The sequence below is a fragment of the Pinus tabuliformis genome, chromosome 4_1 (genome assembly GCF_031772625.1).
Source record: "Pinus tabuliformis cultivar Carrire ecotype Pingquan chromosome 4_1, CPIR1, whole genome shotgun sequence".
NCBI lineage: Eukaryota > Viridiplantae > Streptophyta > Pinopsida > Pinales > Pinaceae > Pinus > Pinus tabuliformis.
Genome location: NC_142303.1, coordinates 204,915,736 through 204,921,735, shown reverse-complemented (window position 1 = coordinate 204,921,735; position 6,000 = coordinate 204,915,736). Strand labels below are relative to the sequence as shown.

General features: G+C 40.1%; 1 pseudogene; it reads right to left on the bottom strand.

Annotated features, from left to right (window-relative positions):
- Positions 1-4,925: 4,925 nt before the first annotated feature.
- The window catches only part of LOC149174932 (large ribosomal subunit protein uL3-like), a 138,607-nt pseudogene continuing 137,532 nt past the window's right edge, over positions 4,926-6,000 (bottom strand).

Below are 6,000 nucleotides of genomic sequence, written 5' to 3'. Positions count from 1 at the left end.
CCTATATAGGGACTGCCCATTGAACAAGCTAGAGAGCAACACGAAAGACACTACAAGTAAAGATCTCGAGGGTTTTACTAAGGTGGGGGTTAAAGGGAAAGGGGGCAAGTGGTACCAAAATAAAATTAATGAAGACGGACAACAAAGCCACAGTAGTTTCAAGACATTAGAAGAAGAAGTTGGAAACAACGGGACAAACCAGGAATTAGAGAATATTCCCACTGAGAAGGAAAGGGATGCCAATATGGAGGATATACCAGAGAACAACAAACAAAAGGATGATATTCCAAGCATTATGGATCTCAGTAGGGACCATGAGATGCCCCAAGTGAGGCTAGAATGGAAGACCATGAATTGCAGGAGATTCTAGATAGGGAGAATTTAGATCTGGAAATGTTTCTGGAGTAGGGAATCACTAAAGGGGTAGAATCTCTGCCAAAAGATGAGTTCGATAGGGTTCAACAACTCTTCCTCTGGAGATCACAAATGAAGGGTTCTAGAGTTAAAAGAAACCATGATATCCAAGAGAATAGAGAGGTGAAAATGATGGAGGATACACTGATGTATTCTTCCAAGAACCCGGGTAGGAAAAGAGGAAGGAAAAAACAAAATGAGTTGTTGACCAAATTGTGGGAAAATTATGATCAACTGAGGTATGATGAGGGATCTTACCAGTTACTCGTTTAGAAACCTTTCTTAATGAAGCTTACAACCTGGAACATTAGGGGTCTAGGAAGTAAAAGGAAACAAAGAAATCTTAGTAGTAGAATAAAAGAAGAAAAACCATATATGGTTTTTATTCAGGAAAAAAAATGTTCGATGGACAAGATCATAGAGATACACAACAAATGGTTAATAAAGTATGAGTATCTAGAGGTTAAAGTGAACAACTCGGTGGGTGGGATTCTTATGCTATGGGATCCTCAAAAACTTGGAATCCTAGATGCTGAAGCTTGTAGGAACTATCTATCCCTAGTGATTCAACCTTTGGGTGATAAGGAGATCTACATGATCACTAATGTCTATGGTCCTCAAAAACTAGAAGACAAATTTAAGCTTCTCACCTCCCTTGAGAAGGTGAGAGAGAGATGTCCTGATATGCCCTAGATTCGGGCAGGGAATTTCAATATGATCAGATCTCTTACAGAGAAAAAAGGAGGTACCAAAAAACTAGGCAAAGAATCCATTGCCTTCCAAAACATCATGAATAACATGGGGCTAGTGGACACTGAAACAGTAAATGGCAGTTTTACTTGGAACAATAAGAGGGGAGGCGCTTCTCAGGTCACCTCTAAATAAGATAGATTCATAATATTAGAGGACCTCCTTCTCACAGGCCTTGATGTGTCAACTTTAATCCTTCCCTTCGGAGGCTTAGACCACTGGCCTATCCAGCTTGAAGGTACTTTTATGGGTACACTGAGGAATAGAACTTCTAGGTTTGAAAATGTCTGGCTCTCTCACCTTGACTTCACCAGCAATATTGAAAAATGGTGGATGGAAGGTATACCCGTTCAAGGCACTAAAATGTTCATGTTACAGAAGAGAATTAAACACATCAAATCTAGGCTTAAAGATTGGAATGAAAAAGAGTTTGGTAATATTTTTAAAGCCAAAAAAGAAGTTGAGTAGAAACTCCAAGGGATTAATCAGATCATCATCACAGAAAGTTATACCGATGAATGGAAAATTCAAGCTAGCTCTCTTCAGAACAAATTCGAAGATCGGTGCATGCAAGAGGATAATTTCTGGAGATAGAAATCGAGGGTGCAGTGGATTAGAGAAGGAGGAGGAAACAAAAAGTTTATTCATTGATCAAACTTGGATCATAGATCACATAACAAAATTTAAAAACTTAAAGATTCTCAAGGGAAAGAGATCGTCTCTCACAAAGAAATGGAATCTGACCTAGTTCAACAGTTCCTTTGCATAGCAGAGGAGCCTCTTATCGACAAATATCGGTTCATTAAAATTTCACTAAGTTCATTCCAAAGCTTGTAACCAGGGAAGACAACCACAATCTTAACAGGCCAGTGTCTGAAGAGGAGGTTAGTGAAGTTATCAATGAAATGCAAAAGGGGAAAGCTCATCGCCCTGATGGTTTCAATGTGGACTTCTTCAAAGCTTGTTGGAAAATAGTCAAACAAGATTTCCTTGATGTTGTGGACGACTCTAGAAGATCTAAAATTGTCTTGAAGGCTCCTAATGCCTCTTTCATAGCTTTGATTCCAAAGCAGGGAAAATCTATGACACCGGATAGATTCAGACACATAGCCTTACATTGTAATGTGGTGTACAAAATCATTTCCAAAGTGATCGTTTACAATCTCAAGCCCCTTCTTCTTGCTCTTGTCTCAGAGGAGCAAAATAGATTTGTGGAAGGAAGACAGATTCTCAACAACATCATACAAGCTCACGAGGTGGTACACTCTCTTAAGAGTAATAAGCAAGATGGTATGATCATGCAACTTGACCTACCGAAAGCTTATGAAAAACTAAGTTGGTCTTACATCAGGGCATTGCTATGAGCTTATGGCTTCGACCACAACTGGATAAGATGGGTTATGGCCCTGGTATCCATGGCTAGCTTCTCCATTCTGCTTAACGAATCTCCCTCTAGAACCTTTATGCCTTCTAGGGGTCTCAAACAAGGGGATCCACTCTCCCCGTTCCTCTTTGTTATCATGATGGAAGGGCTAGGTAGAGTGATCAAAATGGAAAATGCTGAAGCAAGAATCCAGGGGTTAAAACTTACCCTAGATGGTGATGCTTATACTCATCAACAATTTGTGGATGACACAATGCTACAGGGCATTCCCATGGTAAATTAAGCCAGAGCTTTCAAGAAAATCCTGAGCGAATTTACTTTGGTCACTGGTACAAAGGTAAGCCTTGAAAAATCAAAGGTTTTCTGTTTTAACACTGACATTGCTAATCAGAGGAACCTCATCAGAATTCTCGGGTTTCAAAGGGATCAATTACCTTCCAAGTACCTTGTAATGCCTCTTATGGACAAACCTATAAGCAAGGGAGTGTGGGAGCCGATAACTAATAAACTTCAGGACAAAGTTAGGAAATGGACCTGCAGGTCTACGAATTTAGTGGGGAGTCTTGTGCTTACAAAGGTTGTCCTGCAGGATATTCCCATTTCCATGTTTTCAGCTCTTCCTGCTTGTAAAGGAGTTACGCAACAAATCAAGAGTATTCAACGAGATTTTCTTTGGGGAAAAGGGGAAGCGAAAAAGAAGTGGGCTTTGGTAGGTTGGGACAAGCTCTACAAACCTAATGCCTATGGTGTTTGGGGCTTCATGACCCTGAAACCCTCAGCAGATTTTCGGGAGCCAAACTTTGGTGGAAGTGGCTCAAGGAATCGGCAACCCCTTAGGCCAAGCTTTCGAAACAAAAATATGCAAATAATTGGCAGGAGAGGGATCATATCCGAATGTCTAGGCTCATCAAGAGCTCCCAAATTTGGAACCTTGTTTGGGAGAATAAATCCATTGTCCAGCAGCATAGTTTTTGGGAGATCTGAGTTAGGAAACATGCATGGTTTTAGGAGGATAACTCACAGCAAGAACCAAATTTGTTCAAAGAAGAACTAACCGCTCCCAAAAATGACACTGACAACAAAGTTTTACTTATGGTAAGTGACTTCTGGGATCAGGTAAGGGAAAATGGTAAATGGAGAATGTGGAATGATCTTAGTTATAGTGAAGAGAGTCCTTTGAAGTCCTAGGCAGATTCCCTTGCTCTTGACCTAAAGCAGAGGAAGATTTTGGTGTCATCCTCGTCTGACCAACTGATATGGTGTCAAAAAACTGAAGGAACCTTTAACCTCAAAGAGGCTAAACCCATGGCCCTAGGTTTTGATTAACCAAACACTGATCAGGTGTGGAATGACCTTTGGCAGAACTCACAATGGCTGAAAATCAAGTTGTTTATGTGGTTGGTTCACCAAAAGAAAATTCTCACATGGGAGAATCTTCTAAAAAGGGGTTTTGTTGGCCCATCCGAAAGCAATATATGTGGATTACAGGAGGAGATGATGGAAGATTTACTAAAATTCTATCCCTTCACCTCAACCTTGTGGGATTGGGTGGCCTCAGTCTTCAGGCAAACTGATAGGGACAAACTCAACATCACCAACACTTTGAAGAATTGGAGGAAATACTTCTCAACTAATGAAATCATTAACAAGGCTTAGACTCTGGTTCTAGGCTTTATTATTTGGGATGTCTAGAAAGAACGCAATGGCAAGATTTTTCAAGAACAGAACAGGCTCGACCCAGAACATCATTATCCAAATTTTACAACAGCTCAAAGATATAGTAGGAGCCCTAATGTGGAAAATTCCTGAGGACCCTCCATCGCACTAGGATGCTAGCATACTGCTACAGTTGGGTCTCCATTCTCTGGTTCCCCAAGGCATTGACAAGGGTGTGAGCATAAAAATTGCTGGTAAAGATATCTGGCAACCTCCTCCTCATGGTTTTTTGAAAATCAATATAGACAGGGCTTCTAAGGGCAACCTAGGGATGGATGGATTTGGCAGTGTCATAAGAGATGAGCAGGGCAACATAAAGGATATATTTCACAGTCATTTGGGAACTTCCACCAATAACATGGTAGAGATTTAGAGCAATGCCTGGAAATCCTCGTGGAGTCAAATTTACACAATTCCATCATTGAAACTGACTCTGAATTGGTCATTAATGTGGCCAAGAAAATGTGTAATGGAACGGCACCTAGAAAAGTGTTAAAACATTGGAGGCTATCACAAGTCTTTCAGAGTATTCATTCCCACTTTCAAACCCTAAGAACTGCCAGCTTCATTCATGTGTGAAGAAAAGTCAACATGTTAGCTGATCGTCTGGGGAATGAAGGAGTGCTATGTAAGGAAAGTTATATTTTGCACGATTGGGATTCTATACCCTCTGGTAAACTGAGGGATGATTGTCAACGTCAAGCTGCCAAAGATATGGAGCTCTTCTAGACCATGAACAACGAGCAGGAGGAAGACTAGCAGAAGGAGGAGAGAGCGGAAGCCCTTGAGCCACAGTAACTCCTACCTGTAAAAACTCAAATGAAGAGAATAGTAAAGAAGTGAAGTGTTGAAGCACAATAACCATTGGATCTAGAAGATCAACATACGATATTTGTTCGTGACGGGTGGCCAGGATTAAGTCATATAAGGTGGAGCTTAGAAATGAAAGGCAGAGATTCAATCTAAGTACTAGTGGATGTTTAATGGTAAGTATCGATCTGGACCATCGGATCGACATGGTGGATCATCAGTGATTAGTAGACTAGCGGGAGTATGAGAGAATGGAAGTGCTTGAACCTGGTTGAAATGCCGAAGTAAATCCCAACTGTTTAGTCAATTTAGTGTTCCTAAATTGATGTCATTAATTGTCAACCCGGGGCTTGTAAGCTGATGAAGTGAAGGTGTACTATATGTACATAAGCAACCTCTTAGGGCTTTTTGTCGTTTGGGGTGTTGTTTGTGGTTAATTTATCTTCCTAAGATGGAGTGATGTATTTATAAACAGATGAGTGATGGTGTGTGTAAGGTGAATTCTAGATGAGTGAAGGTGTGTGATTAGTGGTTTCTAACTACTTGCTGAAAAGGAAAAGCTTGAACGAAATAAATAAATTAAAATGAACTGAAAGCAAAGAACCACTTTCTAATGGCATTAGACACCATTCATGCTGCTGCAAATAAAAGGTAAGAAAATCACTTAAAAGACCAATGATAATGTTTATCTCTTCCTAACTCTCTGCCTCTAACACATAGTACTGTGTAAGACACGATTAGGAAGTAGCTAAAGATAAGTCTAAGAAATGATAAAAATGAGAAAAATCTACTTTAAAGACTAGTTATAATGTTTTGCTCTTTCTAACTCTCTGCCTCTAACACATAGTACTGTGTAAAGCACGATTAGAAAGTAGTTAAAGATTAGTCTAAAAAGTACCCAAAGCCAGCTGCAAGTTATTAGTATT